The sequence below is a fragment of the Lingula anatina genome, chromosome 1, assembly GCF_051362555.1.
Source record: "Lingula anatina isolate TDL-2025a chromosome 1, LinAna3.0, whole genome shotgun sequence".
Classification (NCBI taxonomy): domain Eukaryota; kingdom Metazoa; phylum Brachiopoda; class Lingulata; order Lingulida; family Lingulidae; genus Lingula; species Lingula anatina.
The window spans coordinates 67810629-67828532 of NC_141767.1; the positions used below are offsets into that span (position 1 = coordinate 67810629).

A 17904-nucleotide genomic window follows, 5' to 3' on the forward strand; every position below is an offset into this window, starting at 1 on the left:
CCATTGTTCTCTGGGTTCTATTCATTCCGACCAATGAGAGACCGTAATACGGGCTCCGCCCCCACGCGTGTAATCTCCTTCTGTTATAACTCCTTGGTTGACCTAAATACTCAACCCAAACCATCCAAATATAATTTCCCAATGAATTGGGATTGAAAACTTCTGCTTGAACAAAACTGTTAAGTTCCTCCAACATACACATCATAAATATTATGTAAAGGTTAGCAGAAAATTGTGTTATTGAACTAACTTATATAAATTAAGAACAATTTTGACCAAAACCCTAAAGGCTGGGAGCCTATTCATAACTAAAAAAAACTGTAACACCCATTTCATGTTCATATTTATAAGTGCGCTTCATACCTCAACTTTATCTCCTAATTTCCCCTTCAACTTCTCCTTTATTGCTGCCAAAGAAGTGTCTTAAATGCGTCTTTTCTTCGGTGGAGGCTGCTAAAATGTGTAGAAATGTTTATTAAAAAACATTCACATATATATATAACTGGCCTGGAACGGGATCTGGCCTGTGACATCTACATGCATTAAGTATGTAACATGAAGTCGAAAAAATATTGTGGACGGCAGAAATGACAAATGCTCGGAATTCATTTCTCTTATGATTACGAAAGCTGTAGGTTTCTAGACTTCGATAGTAAAGTTGATCAAATTGAAAAGCTGCTTAACCTTTGGTCCAGCAGAGACCTCACATGGATTGGAAAGATACAAATACTGAAAACATTGGGTCTGGCTAAACTGGTTTATGCTAATACAGTTCTTGAGACCCCAAATGATATTATTTTGAGGATAGATGCTTTATTCAAAAAATGTCTATGGAATGATAAAAAACCAAAATTAAAGCAGAATACATTAACAGCCCCAAAGAGTAAAGGTGGTTTAAATTTGACACATGTGCCATCGCACGTGCGGTCTCTGAAGGCCTCAATGGTTAAGCGCATAATGTCAGCTGACAACGATGATCCGTGGGTTATAAACATACTGAAATATTTAAGAAGTGTGGGAGGAAAACTCATTTTCAGTTGTAATTATGAACTTAAGAATATTAACATTTCGGACATGCCACCTTATTACGTAGCCATGCTAGATGCATGGAGTGATTTAATACAAACAGACCCTAATAATGCCTCCGATATAAAGAAACAGATAATATGGAATAATAGATTCATACTTGTAAACAAAAAGTCAATATATCTAAGGCATTGGTCAAAAGCCGGAGTAAATTATATTCAAGATATCATAAATATTAATGGTGAATTTATATCATTAGAAGAAATAATAAATCAACACAACTTCGATATTAAGCTGCCGAATTTTCTAGAATACGAAAAAGTAAAAAAATCAATTCCGATATCATGGTTACGTAAACTTCGGGAAAATGCAGAAACAGTTGACAACACAGACTCAGATGAGATAGTATGGACTCTTGCCTCTACAAAAACCATTTACGATAAGCTAATAGAAAGAAATGTAATAAATCTACCCACAGCAAGTTTGCATCTTATCAAATCAGGCATAAGTGAAAATGATTGGCAGAGAGTTTTCTTAATACCATTTGAGTCTGTCAAAGAAACTCAACTACAAGTAATGCAATACAGAATAATTCACAATGTGCTGTACACAAATTCTACACTGTTCAAAATGAAAATAGTTACTAGCCCAGGATGTACTAACTGCCATATGAAAGAAACAATAATACATCGTTTTGTGGAATGTGTACGCGCAAGAAATTTTTGGATTGCATTTGAAAACTGGTGGAACATTCCGAATAATACCATACACTTCAGAAAAAATGAAAAAACTATAATGTACGGGTGTCTGTCAAGCGACCAGCGCGTAAAAGCTTTAAATTTCTGTATTATTGTGGCTAAACAATTCATAAACAAAAATTCAGAAAATCCATCAGTCTATGATTTTGAACTGTTTCTGCATTTTCTTAGCCAGAAGAAGAAAATAGAAAAATACATTGCTATAAAGACAGGAAAAGAAGATAGGTTTAATACAAAATGGAAACGCATTCCTACCATAACGTGTTAAAATTTTCACCTCTAGTACGCTATAGTTGCCGTTATGTAGTTCACAACAAGCATGTATACGTGTAGTATGTATGGATGGATGAGTGAGTGAAAGTATGTCTATATATTTATGTTCTTTTTTATTTATCAGTATTTAATTACCGTAATTACCATCAGTATTATATGCATTTAATCTTTGATTACCTGTCTAAACATTTCATTAAATATGTTATAGTTGCCGATATGTAGCTCACGCGTAGTATGCATGGATGGATGAGTGAGTGAGAGTATTTCGATATATTTACGCTCTTTTTATTTATCTATTAGTATTTAACTACCGTAATTATCATCAGCATTGTTTTACATGCATTCAATCTTTGATTATCTGTTTAAATATTTCATTATATATGTATATTTTCTTTTTTTTTTCTTTGAGTGAATAAACGCATTTAAAAAAAAAAAAAAAAAAAAAAAAAAAAAGAAATGACAAATGCATCTAATAGTAATATGTCAACATCGAAACAATACGGGAGTATTAAACTGTAGTCTGTCACCATGTACATCATTCATTCATCAAAAAATACAGATTCTAATGGTCCATTGAAAAAAAAACATTTTGAATAACATGACAATGTGAACATGCTTGGCAAAAAATGGATGTTATTTGAACATTAAACAAACAGTTATCTAATATGTCAATTATGACAAGATAAACGCAAAATATTTTACCTTTCTTGTCAATGTGCCATCATCTTCATCTGAATCAACACTGAGGTACCTGGTATTTATCTTCACAGTTCTATGACTCTTACCACCATCTCTGTCCCTTGTGGGTGTGTTGGAGCATCCAGTCTCAATATAGTTGTCTAGGTATTTGCTAAGTGTGTCTTTATCATCTAAAAATAGGTAATGTTAAAAGAAAAATTAAATGCTCTCTAATATCCATATATCATACAGTATGTCAAATAGAGACATGCCCCTCAATCAATGCGAAATGGACTATATTCACATCTTAACTTTTGTTCATTATTTATAATTATACCCCTTTTTATCATTTTTACACAAAAATCAACTAATTTTGAAACCCACATTCACAAATAAAGAGGAAATACACCAAAAAGAGAAAAATCCTTGTTAACAGAGATGAGCCTGGGTTTCATAAAAAATATCTATACAGAAAAAGGAATGATCCCTCACCTTTCTAGGGACATTCCTTAACTCCCAGGGCTCTGGGACCAGGACCAGGTCGCACCAAGCCTGGCCCGAAAACCAACCAGTTACATTTCTGGTGCCAACCGCTCTACATATTGGAGGTAGGCATTTGCACTAGCCTTTGCTAGGATCTCTTTCCAAGGCTGCCCCTTGATGACAGAAATACTACTTGTCCCAGATGAGCAGGAGTAGATGCAGCCTCACCTTCTCTTGAAAAGTATGGGCTGTCCGTTTCCAGTAGCAGTCTATTGAGAGACATGTTATACACTGTTTTGTAGGCAGTGGATACATTATCACTTTTAAACTGATGCACTGCTCCTGCTATTCCGAAGTAAGTGTTCGGAAAGTGCTTTAACCATGATCCTACTAAGTCCATGGATCCAAGAAAACAATGGCAATGGATCAGCCTTTCCTGACCAACAGCTGGCACCAACCTAAGAACATTGAGAATAATTCTCCATGCTGTGTCATCAGCATCACTTGAATTTCTCAATCCATGGCCATGAAGAATCGAGACTTTTCCTGGCTGAAGAAAGGATAGGGCAATCTCCAAGTTTTGAATCTGCTCATCCCACTTCGAGACTTTACAAGTCATATCAAATCCAACCTCTCCCAATGCAGCCACTTCTGGCTTGGCCACAACCCTTTGGAATCTGGCTCACTCTTCAGTCTTTACCTGATGCTTGGGGTGCATGCCCACAGCCACCACCCCTCCAATTTCCTGAATGCCTTTGCATATATCAGGACTTGGGTATATTTCAGGGTCACAATAGACTGCAGTAAACCCTTCGATTTTAACCCCGCAGCTATCGACGGGAACAGCCTGAATGATTTCTTGTAGCCCAGTTGTCCTAGGTAACTTCAAAAATTTCTGAGCTTTGTCCAGATGACAATGGGCATCAAATGCTTCCTGAGTTTGGGACAATTACCTTACCTCCTCTTCATCAGGTTCAAACAGCTGTTTCAGCTGTTCCTGTAACTCCTTATCAATCATAGAGAAGAGGTCTAACAACACTCTCCAGTTAAGAAGACGTAACATGAGGCTTTCCTCAGTGAAGGGCAGATGGCAATCAAACGCATATTCAGCTGTATCTGGGCCTTTGCACCAGGACAGCAAACATCCCTTTTCTCTCTCTTGACATGGCGCTTTCGCCGCTGGTGAACTGGAAGCCATTCTCTTCCCATGATGATAACTCCCATGACCTGGCCATGCTCAGATCTACGGGGCGATGGTGAGCTACGTCGTTTGTACGGCGAACTTCTCCTCTGCCTTCTCCAATCTTTATGGTAAGGAGAGCCTTTCCTCCCCCTGGATGATCCACTTTTATCTTCTGCTGGCCGTACTGCCGTTGATGTCACCTTACGTCTAGGTTCAGACATATGCACCTTGTACTTAGTGTGAGAAGCAACTCCTTTGAGTGCCCAGCCTCCACCTCCATTCTGACATCTGACCTTTGAGATTCTTTAATCTCAGCAGTCATGTCAGATGTACCAGCTGACTCTTCAGTTTTTGTAATTCTTTGAGGCGTCACTCCTGACAACAATGCCTCCTCCTCATCAGAGTCAAGCTCCATGTCCTCACCCATAATCACCCTTTGGTGAGTTATGGTAGGATCCTCTTTGAGCCTAATGTCCTTTGACATTTCCAGGCCTGCTTATGCAGTACTAGGCCCTTGTTTAGCAGGTAATTGAATGTGAATAACATTTTCACATATCCACTCATGCCGCTAAAAACCGAATTCTTTCAGGTCTCGAGCCACCTGCTTTCTCCAGTTGTTATTTTTCTTGCCTTTCTGACCCTTGAGGATAGCCTTTGTTTGCTGTTGTTCCGCTCATTCCTTCAAACAGTTGATCCAAAAGTGTATGGTCACCATCTGAAACCAACTTGACAAAGGGTGTGAGGATGGACCTTGCATTAAGTATGTAATTTTGCTCTGGTTGTATTGTCTCTGGCTTCAAGAGACATGTCTTCATATGCTTCCAAAGTGATGATTTCAAATAAAATCAGGGCTAATTTCCATGGTTTATTCGCTGGGCAACAACCAGCTCGCATTCACCCTCTGTAATTACCTTTGTGTTTTGGAGAATTGCCTTTATTTTGGACCTTCAAAAAAATTTTCTTTCTTTCTATGGACTTTGGTGGAAGAAGGAGAGCCCTCTTGATATCTTCCTCTGGGCACAAGTGTAGTGAGTAGATATTTTTGATTTATTACAAGATTTACAGTAGGCACAGTAATCTAACTTTTTGTAATTTCGCTTTCCGTCTGGAGCCTTCTCATAGATTGGGACACGTACGTTTTCAAGATGCTGCCATAAAAGTGTGTCAAACAAGTTCTTGTTGTCCTCACCGTTTGGCTCACAATCTGTACTGTTGTCATTTTATTCCTGATCTGCATCACTTACAAATTGTGTCTCTTTGTTCTTTACTTTTAACTAAACTGTATAAACATATATAAACCCAAACCTAATAATTCTCTAATTATAATAATAATGATAATAAACTCTGGTCTAAAAGTTGACAAAGTATTTATTAAACAGATACATTTGTAATTATCTTAGTGTAGCAAACATAATATTTTTAATAGAAATTTTAAATATTTGTTATATGAGGTTTACAAGTTAAACAAGGCAGCAAAGTCACATCTTCAAAATGCCAAAATGTAAACAAGAGATAACCGTGCTGAAACTTTGTTGAAATTTAATGATTTCTTACAATTAAACATGTTGGTGATGAAAGCAAATACGTATTTGACATCTGTTCCTTAAAGGAAAAAACACTTTAAGCACAAATTTTAACTTTGAAAAGTACCAAAACCTCTTCTCTAATTACATGTCATTGGTCACAAATTAAAAAAAAATATATTATCTCCATATGGCCCCACCTATATATGCCATCTTGTATCAGCTTACAACTCTTCCCCCTCAAATTTTTTAAGCTACTGCACCTACATGAAGGGAATGGAATTTACTGCCACTTTTACTACATAAAATATGCTCTACTAGAGAACTCGAGGTTTATCTATTAATAAGACATTTTGTAAATAAAATTTTTATAAATGACTTTTAAAATTGAGTGAAGGAGTGACATTTCTAACTTTTACATTGCTTGATTTAATAAGTTTATTTTATTTTCTTTTAGTAGCCTCATTTCTTTCTTGTTGTATTATAAAGTCTACTGAACAAATTTGGATTTAAGATTCAAATTGTTTATCATTATTATGATCTCTAAAAAATCTATTTCTCTTTTACCTACTTATGCTCATGTAGATGAATATTTATTAGCATTTAATCTAACATAGATTGCAAATTCATTTGGGCCACTTTTGCCTCCCATTTCCTTTTCTTAAATTCAAACATTTCCTTCTTCAACTTCAATTTTTCTTCCTCTATCTCGACCAACCTCTTTAAACACAAAAGTTTCTCAGATTCTACGTCTATGACTTTGTCCAGTCTGGAGTCCTCTGAAAATTTAATACAAATCATAATTTTTTTTAAAAAATCAGCTGTTACACCATTTGCTTATAGAACACATTTCAATTTATGTGTACATCAGTTTATGTGTGCTCCTCTAGTTATTATTGAAGTTATATTTAAAAATTCTTACTTGTCTTCCTTGGTGCTTTTCTTGGTGATACTGTTTCTGGGATTTCTGAAAAAAATTACAAAAACAAAACATTTATTTTGGTAACAAAAAATAACTTATGTTAAAATATTAGTAATAAGATCGTTCTATCATTATAAAAAATAAGTCTTAAGATTACTGGTATTAATAGAGTACCTTCTGGCTCTTCTCTTGGATGGCTGGCTTCATGCGTCCCTGGCACTACTGTGTCTTATTCCCCTGAGTTGATGTCTGAAAAATGTAGTTTATCTCCAGATTTGACTTTTATTCAACTTCAGCATCTTACTTTGTCTTTTAGAAACACTGCCATCATGCATAGTGATGGTATTAGTGTTTAAAAGTACTGTACATATGTCTATAAAGGAGGAAAGAGTAGCTAAAATATTATTTTTAAAGATTACAGAATGTATAATAATAAAGCTTACTTTCATACAAAAAATCCATGCGCCAATGTCAATTTAGGGCATCATCCTCATCATCATTATTACAGATTGTTTGAGCTGTAAACGTAAGATTGATAATTTTTTTCACATGTTTATTAAATATTATATGTGAATTTTTCATAATAATGGTTGAATACAATGTAATACTATAATAATAAAAATAAAAGATGAATGATAACTTTGGTATACTTGCCATTTTGACTTTGCTGGAAAGTATCAGTTCCACCCTGACAACCACTAATGGCTGTTTCTCCAATAATTGACACAACCTAAGACAAAAGTACCAATAAATTTAAGTCAAATAAAAGTCATAAATCATTTTATTTGTAATAAATGAACACAGATTATATATGTATGCATGTAAAAAGAAAAATAAATAAATAAATATTGCTAACATTATTTTAGCTTTTCTTGTATTGGAGTCAGTATGATCTGAGACCCCCCCCCCACCAGTCTTGTGAATTTCCCTCCTCCTCTCTGCTTCCTTCTTCTTCGTGCAATCAGACCATTTTTTGCGGATATCTTTAACATCTTTCCTGTCTATCCCTACACCGTTGACTCAGAAAATCAATAAGATATTACAAATTTTTTCTGCTATAACAAAACAAACATTTAATGTTTCCAATTCTCTTCAGTGTGCTGCTGGTATGCATAATGATGTAATTCCCTGTGTTGTGGATCCCACGCCAAACGAACACAAACTACGGGAAAATGTTCACACCTTTATTCACGCACATACACTGACATGGTGAAACTAAAAATAACAAAATAATGAAAGATAAACACCAAACTGATAATATAAAAATACACAAATATAATATAAACTAAATACAAATATAAAAAGAAATAATGAATTAATTATAAGAAACGGGAAATGTGCATACTATAAATTTGGCTAGACAAACAACTTATGCTTTTACATATACATTGTGCAAATGGTTAACAATACGTACAGAGAAATGTGGCTTTTCCCCGCCCGATGGTGATCCACAGATTTTGCCAAAGTGACTACTAAATCTTGAGACTTGGCAACCTGAGCCTTCTGCTCATCAATTCCAAAGGGGGCCGCGCCCAGAACTACTCCTGGCCGTATATATACTGAGCAAATCATTTGCATAACAAAACAAATATGACTAGTAATATGACCATAATCGCAACTTGTTGTCGTAAGCGATTATACCCCGTGTGTACAAAAAAAAAAAAAAAAAATTAATTGAAGCATAGAATTAAAAATATATATATATCAATATTCAAGTCACCTATTTTAGTGCTTTTGGTTTTAAAAAAATGGACAGAAACCTTCTAATGATTTCTTGCCAAGCTTTCATCTTAGCCTCATTGGTTACTGTTGTTGAAAATTTAGTGAATAATATACTTTTCCTCCTTTCCTCTTCATCAACCAAAACTTCAACTTCTTCGCTCATATATTTCACTCGCTTTCTCACGGCTCCATCTTCACTTCTGGCTCCGGGAAAAACTGCGCCAAGGCTTTTATACTGTCACCTCTGCATCTGATTGGGTTAGATTTACCTTCATTTTTTGACACTCAGAGACAGTGTGTTTTTTGGAAGAAAAAACAAACAAATAAAATGACAACAATGAAAGTTCATTTATTTTAATAGTTGAATTGTATTCTGAAATATCTGTATGATTTCTTTTTAATGCCACTGTTTCAGTGCCTAGAAAATTGGGGGGGATTCCGCCCATGTGGAAGCACTTTTCCAGGGTAATTCCCGCAGAGAAACTCGCGCCGGGAATTCCTAGTTTGACCTACTTAAAAAAGCCGGCGCAAAACGCGGAAAGACGTAGTACTCGGATATTAAATAATAAATCTTTTGCTTGAACTATCTTTAAGAAACAATTAAATAAATTGTTAAAACACACAAGACTTTATTTCCTGTCATGAATTGTGATAATAAAGAATTTTATGAGGAAACTGATATTATTTATGAAAATGCCAATATGTGAAAAATTTAACTTCACAGAAATACTGTATAACTTCCAAAAAATTAACCAATGAGACAGATTTATACAACTGAAGCTGTATGTTAGTCTTATGTTTCTTACTGGTATGTTTGAGAAGAGTGAGTGACATGGCTTTCCTTTTATGGTCACTATAGAGGCAGTATCAAAAAACAGAGTTTTTCTCAATTTTTTATCTAATTTCCACAAATTAAAGCAATGGATTAGACACATACTCTTCATTCAAAGGTAACAATGCAATCTTATCAGCAACAAAAGTAACATCAAATATATATAAACGTTCCATGAGGTCACTTACCAAAGATTTATTTCAAGTGAGTTGAAGGGGTAATAAAAAATGGCCTTCCGCCTCTAAATTTCTGACATACACAATGTATTACGTCACCCACACAAATTAAATTTACTACAATGTATGTAGCCTCACCAATCAGAACAGCGTTATCTGGTGTTTTTTGTAGATAGCATAAAATTGGGCATAAAGATCTGTTGATAGTGTGCAAATTCAGCATTTACAAAAATTTGCAGGAAGAGGGACATGTAATTTTTTTTTTAATTTTTTTTTTATTTTTTTTAAATTTTTTTTATTATTATTATTATTATTATTTTTTTTTTTTTTTTTTTTTTTTTTTTGCAAAATGTTTATGTTTTCGATGATAGAGCCATGCAAGTACATCTTTTCAACATGGCTTGTTGAAGGGGAAATTTAGGTTTTCTTATTAATTTCTTAAAACTGTGCAGGTAGTTTTCAAATGGAAATCCTGAAAATAGATGCAATGGACCATATAACTTTGAGTGATCTGCTAAATGTGTTAAGACATGAACACTGTATTTGATAATCTCTTTACCACATAATGCCGCAAAATGTTCAACAAAAGATAAAAACATTTCTTTCACATAAAAATACCAGCTGACAACATCATGAAATTTGTATATACAATGTCAGACACTTTTCCTTTCAATACTACAGGTCCTGTGTATAGTAAAAATGTCCTAAACTCAGAAGCTTTCCATCGCTCAATGTCAGTTAATTTTCTTCCTTTTCTCATGAATTCTCTAGGCAGAAATTGTCCAAGGGCTATAGTCCATCAGAGATTGTTCTTGAGACCATCTTTTGGAAACATTGGCAAATTAGGCCTCAAAAGCATGAGGAGGCTATACACATGTGTAAGTGGCGTGGCACTATTAAGTGCCCACTCACGAAGTTTTTTCTCCCTCAAATTATCCTCGTCATCTGTGTCCTCAAGACTGCTAGAATCACTGCTATCATCAGAATCTGTTCCAGACGAAATTTTCCAAATCAGTCCACTCTGCTTCATTATCAGAATCGTAGATTTTGTCAGAAGACTCACCCTCAGCTCTTAGGGAATACATTTCCTGAAGGGCTGCCTAAACTACAAACTGATACTAACACTTTTGGAAACAAACAAACGAAAAACCTTATAGGTAAAAAATATGTGAATTATAAATTCGGCCTTTTTGCCCCATTGCTGGGGCAATACGCCTCGCACCACGGTGTAGGGGTCCATGTTCCACCCTACCCAGGTTCTTCTAATATTTTACCTGTCACTGATGCATGGGAGAGGGAATATAACTACAAACTCACATCTTCAGTTCCAAGTCTAAAAGTCCTTTATTAAGTCCCAGCCTTCAGCCTTTATACACATTATCTCCAGAGAATCTATCTGCATGCCACAGTGGCAGCAACTCATTTAAATACTAATTGCAATGCAATAGATAACAATTGAGGGCTTCTACTTTTAAGTTATATCAGTTCTACTTATCAGGTATACCTATACAGAGGATGATAAATATTCATTCAAGACTGAAGTAAGGTGAATGATAATATGCTGACTGATTACAAGTATAAACATAATATGTAAATGAGTGATTTCATCACATGCATTTAGTGGACCTTAACATATTCCTTCTTTTCCCACAAAAAAAATTATTGTTACATAATTTTTTGAAATAAAGATTCTACAGAATACTCAAATATAAAAAATTTTAACTGCTAAATACTTATACAAAATATCTGCGTCATGATTCAATTACAAGAATAAATTAAAATATTATTCTATCAAACATCATCACTTAAACTAACAATTGTAATTAATTCAGTTCATTATCCATTCCATTGCTGTACAAAGACATGTCATTATTCTAATGAAATTAAATTTGAATTTTTATGCTTCCAAAATATTTTGACAGAGATAAATGTCCAGTTATCATACAGATTGTTTAAACAGCTTTTCTTATGGACTGTACATTTAAAATCTCATCAGTTAAACAATTCAGTATCAGGTATATCACGAAACTAAATTCTTTCTTCCATAACACATGTTGGAAATTTAACATTTTTAAATAAAAAAAAATACCGTCACATATTCTTTATAATTCAATTAAACCGTATCTGTAAACACAATTTATCTTGTTATTTTCAAATAAGTAGGTCATGAATTATTTGGTGCAATTTTACTTAGAATATTAAAACAAGAATATCAAATACTGAGCCAAGTGTAAAATATCTATAAATCTCATTTTTCTGAACCTACAGTACAGCCCTAACTGATGCATTATCCTTTAACTGAATAAAAAAAATCATTTCTTAATTTGCAGTGTGGAAGAAGTGTCCATTTTAGTTTCTTTGCCATAAACTTTCTCTGCACCTTTTTGTTGTCTCTGTTAAAGTCCCATTTTACACCTGTCCATTCTTTTGCATTCTCATAAACATTTTCTGTGTCTGAACCTTGTTTGTCTTCATTCTCTACAACTTTAAGTACCTCCTCACTTGCACTTTGTTCTTCATTCTCTTCAACTTCTTCCTCACCTGCACTTTGTTCCATCTCTACTTCAGTAAGTTTGTCTCCGTCTGTATTTTTGAAATTAGAAAAATCCATTTCCATCCATTCATCATTAAGTCCTTCATCAGCATTCTTTACATAATCCGTTACAGCATTTTCATCTACATCATGTTTCTCCACATACTTTGGGTCATCACCATCATCAAGTCCTTTATCCGTATTCTTTACATCATCTGTTAAAGCCTTTTCAACTACATCAGGATTCTCATAATACTTCAGTTCACCCATTTTACTCTCACTTCCGATTAATCCGTTGTCATCATCATCATCATCAGTTTTCAGTCCTAGCTCTTGTTCTTGTTCTTTTTCGACATACCCTTCACATTTCTCCCCTTTCTTGAAATCAGTTCTCTTTTCTACCTCTGGATCATTTACAATCATAATGTCCTTGCTGAGTTCATTCCCATCATTTTCCTCACCTATATCATGTTCCTTCACAAACTCCATCATACATTCATCTTCTTTAGCCGTAGTCAGTGTCTCATCATGAGTTCCCTTCTCCATTTCTAATAATTCATCTACTTTGCCTTGGTTTCTTTCTTTAACTTGTTTCATTTCAGATTCTGCAGTAATGTCATTATTCTGTTGCTGCAAACTGCCATACTGTCTCTGTAACAAGTCGGCTAGCTTGGACAGGCATTCTACCAGTCTGCCGTTAATATTATAGTCCTTTTCAGAATCCCAGTCATCATCTTCATACACATACTCATCTTCAAAGTTGGATCCATAGCTATATCCATAGCTATATCCCTCCCCCGCAGTGACCCTGGTCGAGCTCGCCATTATGTAGGGGTCCATGTTCCACCCTACCCAGGTTCTTCTAATATTTTACCTGTCACTGATGCATGGGAGAGGGAATATAACTACAAACTCACATCTTCAGTTCCAAGTCTAAAAGTCCTTTATTAAGTCCCAGCCTTCAGCCTTTATACACATTATCTCCAGAGAATCTATCTGCATGCCACAGTGGCAGCAACTTATTTAAATACTAATTGCAATGCAATAGATAACAATTGAGGGCTTCTACTTTTAAGTTATATCAGTTCTACTTATCAGGTATACCTATACAGAGGATGATAAATATTCATTCAAGACTGAAGTAAGGTGAATGATAATATGCTGACTGATTACAAGTATAAACATAATATGTAAATGAGTGATTTCATCACATGCATTTAGTGGACCTTAACAACGGGGCTAAACGCCTACCGTGGGCGTCTTGCCCCAAACTATAGGCGTTAGCCCCGCCTTTGTACAAAGCAAAATAAAATCAAATTATATTTCTACAGGACAACTTAGAAGTCATTTTAAGCAACAGATAATATTTTGGGGTACTAAGATAATAAAAATACCCATCAAATTTATTCAGAATGAACAGTTGTATTGTTTTAAACAGTAAAGCTATATATCAAAACTAACAGTACAATTGTCTTAATATCGTTCAAGTAATTTTGAAAGTCTCCATTCCATTCGTTAATCTGAGAAGATTGGAAAAGTCAAAATTGGTCATAATAAACAGCTATTTTATCATTATACAGTTGAACTCTATCTCAATTGTATCTTTGTCATTCAACTAGTCTCACTCCGTTTCCTTCACAATTCTAATTCCCCTATTTCTCTACTGTGAAAAGACAGGGAAATGTCAAACGTGGGCAGAATAAAGAGCTAAATTTATGACCAAACAGTAAAGCTAACTCTCAAAACTAACTTCTGACTTCTCTCCGTAAAGGCCCCGTCACATTTATTCGGAATCAGCAGGAATCGAGCAGAACCAGCTGGGTTGAAGAATTTTCAAAATTCGTACTACATTTGGGAAGAAATTTCAAATTGACCTTAATTCTTGTAAGAATGCCGTTGGAATACCCAGAATGGGCTTGAATCTGCCTGGAATGATTCGTGCACATTTCGGCTGTATTAGCTCTTAAATGCAGCTCGAAAATAGTTGGAAAACTAGGAATATCGATAATGCTGTCAGAATGCAGTCAAAATATGTAGAATACACTTCAAATGCTGTACGAGTATTGCTGGCTGAAATAGGATTTTGGTAACCATCGAGATGCATTCGAGTTGCATTCCGGCTCATTCTAGCAGGATTTGAAGTGTCTTGCCATTTCTATACAGTTTTCCCTTGAACGTGATCAGAATGTTTCTAATGCTGTCGAAATGCCCTAAGAATATTTAGAATGCACTCATAGTGCAGTTAGAATACATTTTAGAATGCCATTCTCAACTTGGAATGCACTTTAAAAGTTTTTTAGCATGAGCAAAACATTCGGGACGGCCACAAGAATGGGTAATAATATTTGGAATGCATTTAGAAATTTAGAATGCTCTTCGAGAATCCAGGAACGTACATAGAATTGTCTTTCCTACGGCATTCTTGCACATTCCGCCTTTAGTGTGACGGGTCCTTAACACAGGCTAACGAATGCTTAAACCATGATGAGAGACAAGCCCCTTGCACCCGCGAGCAGCTTATCCAACTGTCTATCTGAGGAGAGAGAAATGAGATGGCATCATTAGACATGTGTGCCGGCAACCATATGTACTCTGAAACTTGATCACATGTTTTATATAGTAAATTTATAAATCTACTAATCTGACCATGCTCGTGTAACCGGCTGATAGCGTCTGCAACTGAGTTACTCTCGCCCGGAATAAAGTGCGCCTCCAGTTTGAAGTCGAACCGGGCAGACAGGAGGTATAATTGCTCTAATAGGGCAAAGGCGGTAGGGCTAGTCGTAGTCCCATTGTTAATCATATATACGGAGGCAATGTTATCGGAATAGAAGTGTACGTGCTGTCCCTTCCAAAGCCTTCCCCAGCGTCGCGCGGCTAAGACAATTGTAGCTAACTCCTTAGCGTTAATATGTTGGTCGGCGAACGAAGGGGCGTCGACATCCCAGGCGTAGTAGAACCAGTCTCCCAAGCAGAAAGCTCCGCCGGCGACCGTACACGCATCTGTGTGTACTTCAACTTCTGGTCTATCGTTCCATATTGTCCTCCTACTATTGCACTGAATTTGTGTAGCCCACCAAGCTAGATCGCCGTGGATGGCACGCAACAGACACTTGTGCGATGCGGCTTTAGTCGACGACATAAGGCTGTATATCCTCCTCAGGTGAAGTTTTCCCCAGGGGATGACGTTGCTAGCCCAGACCAGGTGCCCGGCTAGTCGCTCTAACTGCTTCCGCGTCGCTCGTTTACGCTTTAAAAATGTGAATAATAAGTCCTCAAGTTTCGTTAACTTAGTGTGTTCGAGGGATACTTTTCCCGCGCACGAGTCAATTTCAATACCCAAGAAAACTATTTTCTGTGTCGGGTCATTCACTTTCTTCCAGTTTATGGCAAAACCCAGCGAGCGGAGCAATTGTACGAGAGTGTTGTATGCTGCTAAACATTCCGCAAAATCTTTTCCCGCTACAATAAAGTCGTCTAAGTAGGCTACTACAACCGGGAAACCTCTCCTTAACATCATCCGGCGCACAGCCTGAGTGAGTGTATTAAAAATAGCCGGACTTTTACGTCCACCGAAGGGGAGTCTTAAATCAACAAGGGTGGTAGGTTTGCTTTTTCCAGTAAACGTCCACTGTAGCCCTGTGTATTGGTGATTGCTTGGATGTAGTTCTACGGAGCGATACGCGTTGGCTAAATCAACTTTTGCAAGGTACCAGTGGGGCTTGATATTACATAATACTTCCTGTACTGACTGATAACTCACACTGTCCTTAGTCGCGTAATCATTCACACTGGTTCCTTCCGGTCTGCTACAGTCATGAATTAATCTTATGTTTCCGTCCGGCTTTGGCACCGCATGGAGTCCACTAATTATACGAGGAGTAGTTTCCGCTATGGCATAATGACCCTCAGCTATACCTTCTAACAGTTTTGCCTCTACTTGTTCCCTCGCTCTAATAGCTGTAACTGAATTGGGAACGTATGCCCTATCCGGAATAATAGAGTCATCATCTATAATTGAAAAACCATACCGTATCCCGTTAAGAATATATTCACGGTCCGGATCGTCTGCTAGCTCTTGTTCCCACACGTGAACAGCTTTTCTTAGCGTGGAATTGTCCTTATCTACCACTTTTTTGAATCCGGGACGTGTTCTGGGGTTGTTTTCTGGGGGTAGGTTTGCTTATGGTCGAAATCCCCGTGGGTGGGCGAGAAACATTTTAAGCAAATGTGAGAATATTTGCATACGCGGAGACTACAGCCGTTGCGCCCGTTGAATCTCTCGCAGATTGGTCTTGCTGTATTTGGGTCTACTTTACCGCGCTGGATGAAATTTTGGCCTCTTGGATTCTGATGTCCTGTGTCCGCTTGTTCTCTCCCCTCTGTAGTAGGAGTTGCATCAGGTATTGGTCATCTTTTCCCCAGTCGCTGTTCTCCCGTGCCTGTTTCTTCCTGAACTCGTAGTCGAAGTTCACGATACTCTCCCACGAAAACGCCTGTGCGAACGTAGCGATCTTGATGAGATAATCGATGTGCTCATCCGTCGTGCTCTCCCCGGCATTGCGCATTTCTCTGAGGATCCGTAGCGACCCCTCCATGTACTGGGCCAGTGACAGTTTGGCCAGTGGGATTTTGGTATCCTTAACCTTTATTTGAAAGGGGCCCATGTCTACTGTATTGGAGTTGGAAGTTTCTGCTGCGAGTGTCACAAAGTCTCTAACATCTCGGAAGATACCCGACTTCCCCTTTCTTGCCTCCCCCACTTTAAGGCACATACCTGTAAAATCCTGTGAGGTAGCTTTCTCCTGTTCCGCTGCGGCGGAGGTCATCAAACCCAGGATCTCATCTACAGTCAGGGCACCTCCGTTTGCCAGTCTCTGTCGAACGTCGACTTCGGTGCTCTTTGGCTGGACGTCTGCTACGCTTGGGGTGGTCGCGCTTGGGGCACTGCTTTCTGCACTCGAGTTTAACTCTTTCACAGCGTCCTCTAGAAGAAAGAGCTGGGCTGGGGGGAGATCTTCGCCATACAGCCTTTCAATTCTCTCTGGGGTGAGCTTCTTTAATGATTTAGCGGAATCGAATCCTTTCTCCATTAAGGCAGCTAGTGTCTCTGTCGAAAGTCCGTTCTCTTCTTTCCATACGTGAGGATCGAATTCTTCTTCTGCCATGATAAACACGTGTTGTCCGACAGATAAAACCAAGATCGTATAGTTAGGGAAAAACCCGTTAGATATCAAAGTACAAAAACGAGAATTCAAAAATCAAAGTATGCCGCTGCGAAGCTGACGCAAGCGTGCGTCTTGTTCAGTAACAAACTAGCGACTGCAGATTTCAAATTACCGCACGTTGAGCATCGGCCAATGAGAAACGATGTCCGTTAAGCAGGCTGGTCCTATCAGGGGAGAGAGAACGATGTCTGTTGTAATCTCTGCCAATAGAAGATCGTTTACATAAAGTCCGTTAAGTGGGCTAACCAACCAGCGGTCGGGAGAAAGGTAACAGGCACGCTGCGTGAGCGTGATAAGCGTACCATCTGTGCGTCATTTTAAATCCGACTTATAAATAAGTCTTAACATAAATGTGGGGTATATACAGGTTATCGTTGAGAAATACATATGTTGACAGCTTTTGCTAGGACCAGGGCTATGCAAGTTTGATCAATCAGCTTTTTACAAGAAAACAAAAAGTGGGGTATATATTATATATGACCAGTGGGGTATATACAGGATACAAGTGGGGTGTATTTACATGACTTTCTACAAACAGACTTGAATCCACGGTACCATATTTCAAAG

General features: G+C 37.1%; 1 long non-coding RNA gene across 2 annotated transcripts; it reads right to left on the reverse strand.

Annotated features, from left to right (window-relative positions):
- Nucleotides 1-272: 272 nt before the first annotated feature.
- Nucleotides 273-7733, reverse strand: LOC147764920 (uncharacterized). Of its 2 annotated transcripts, XR_015333919.1 has the most exons (5): nt 7290-7733; nt 7021-7095; nt 6847-6891; nt 2760-6703; nt 273-453 (listed from the first exon to the last, which is right to left on the reverse strand). It is a non-coding gene; the product is annotated as an uncharacterized LOC147764920 (long non-coding RNA). The 2 variants fall into 2 exon arrangements; XR_015333918.1 differs by lacking the exon at nt 7290-7733 and having other exon boundaries at nt 7021-7203.
- Between the last annotated feature and the right edge of the window lie 10171 nt (nt 7734-17904).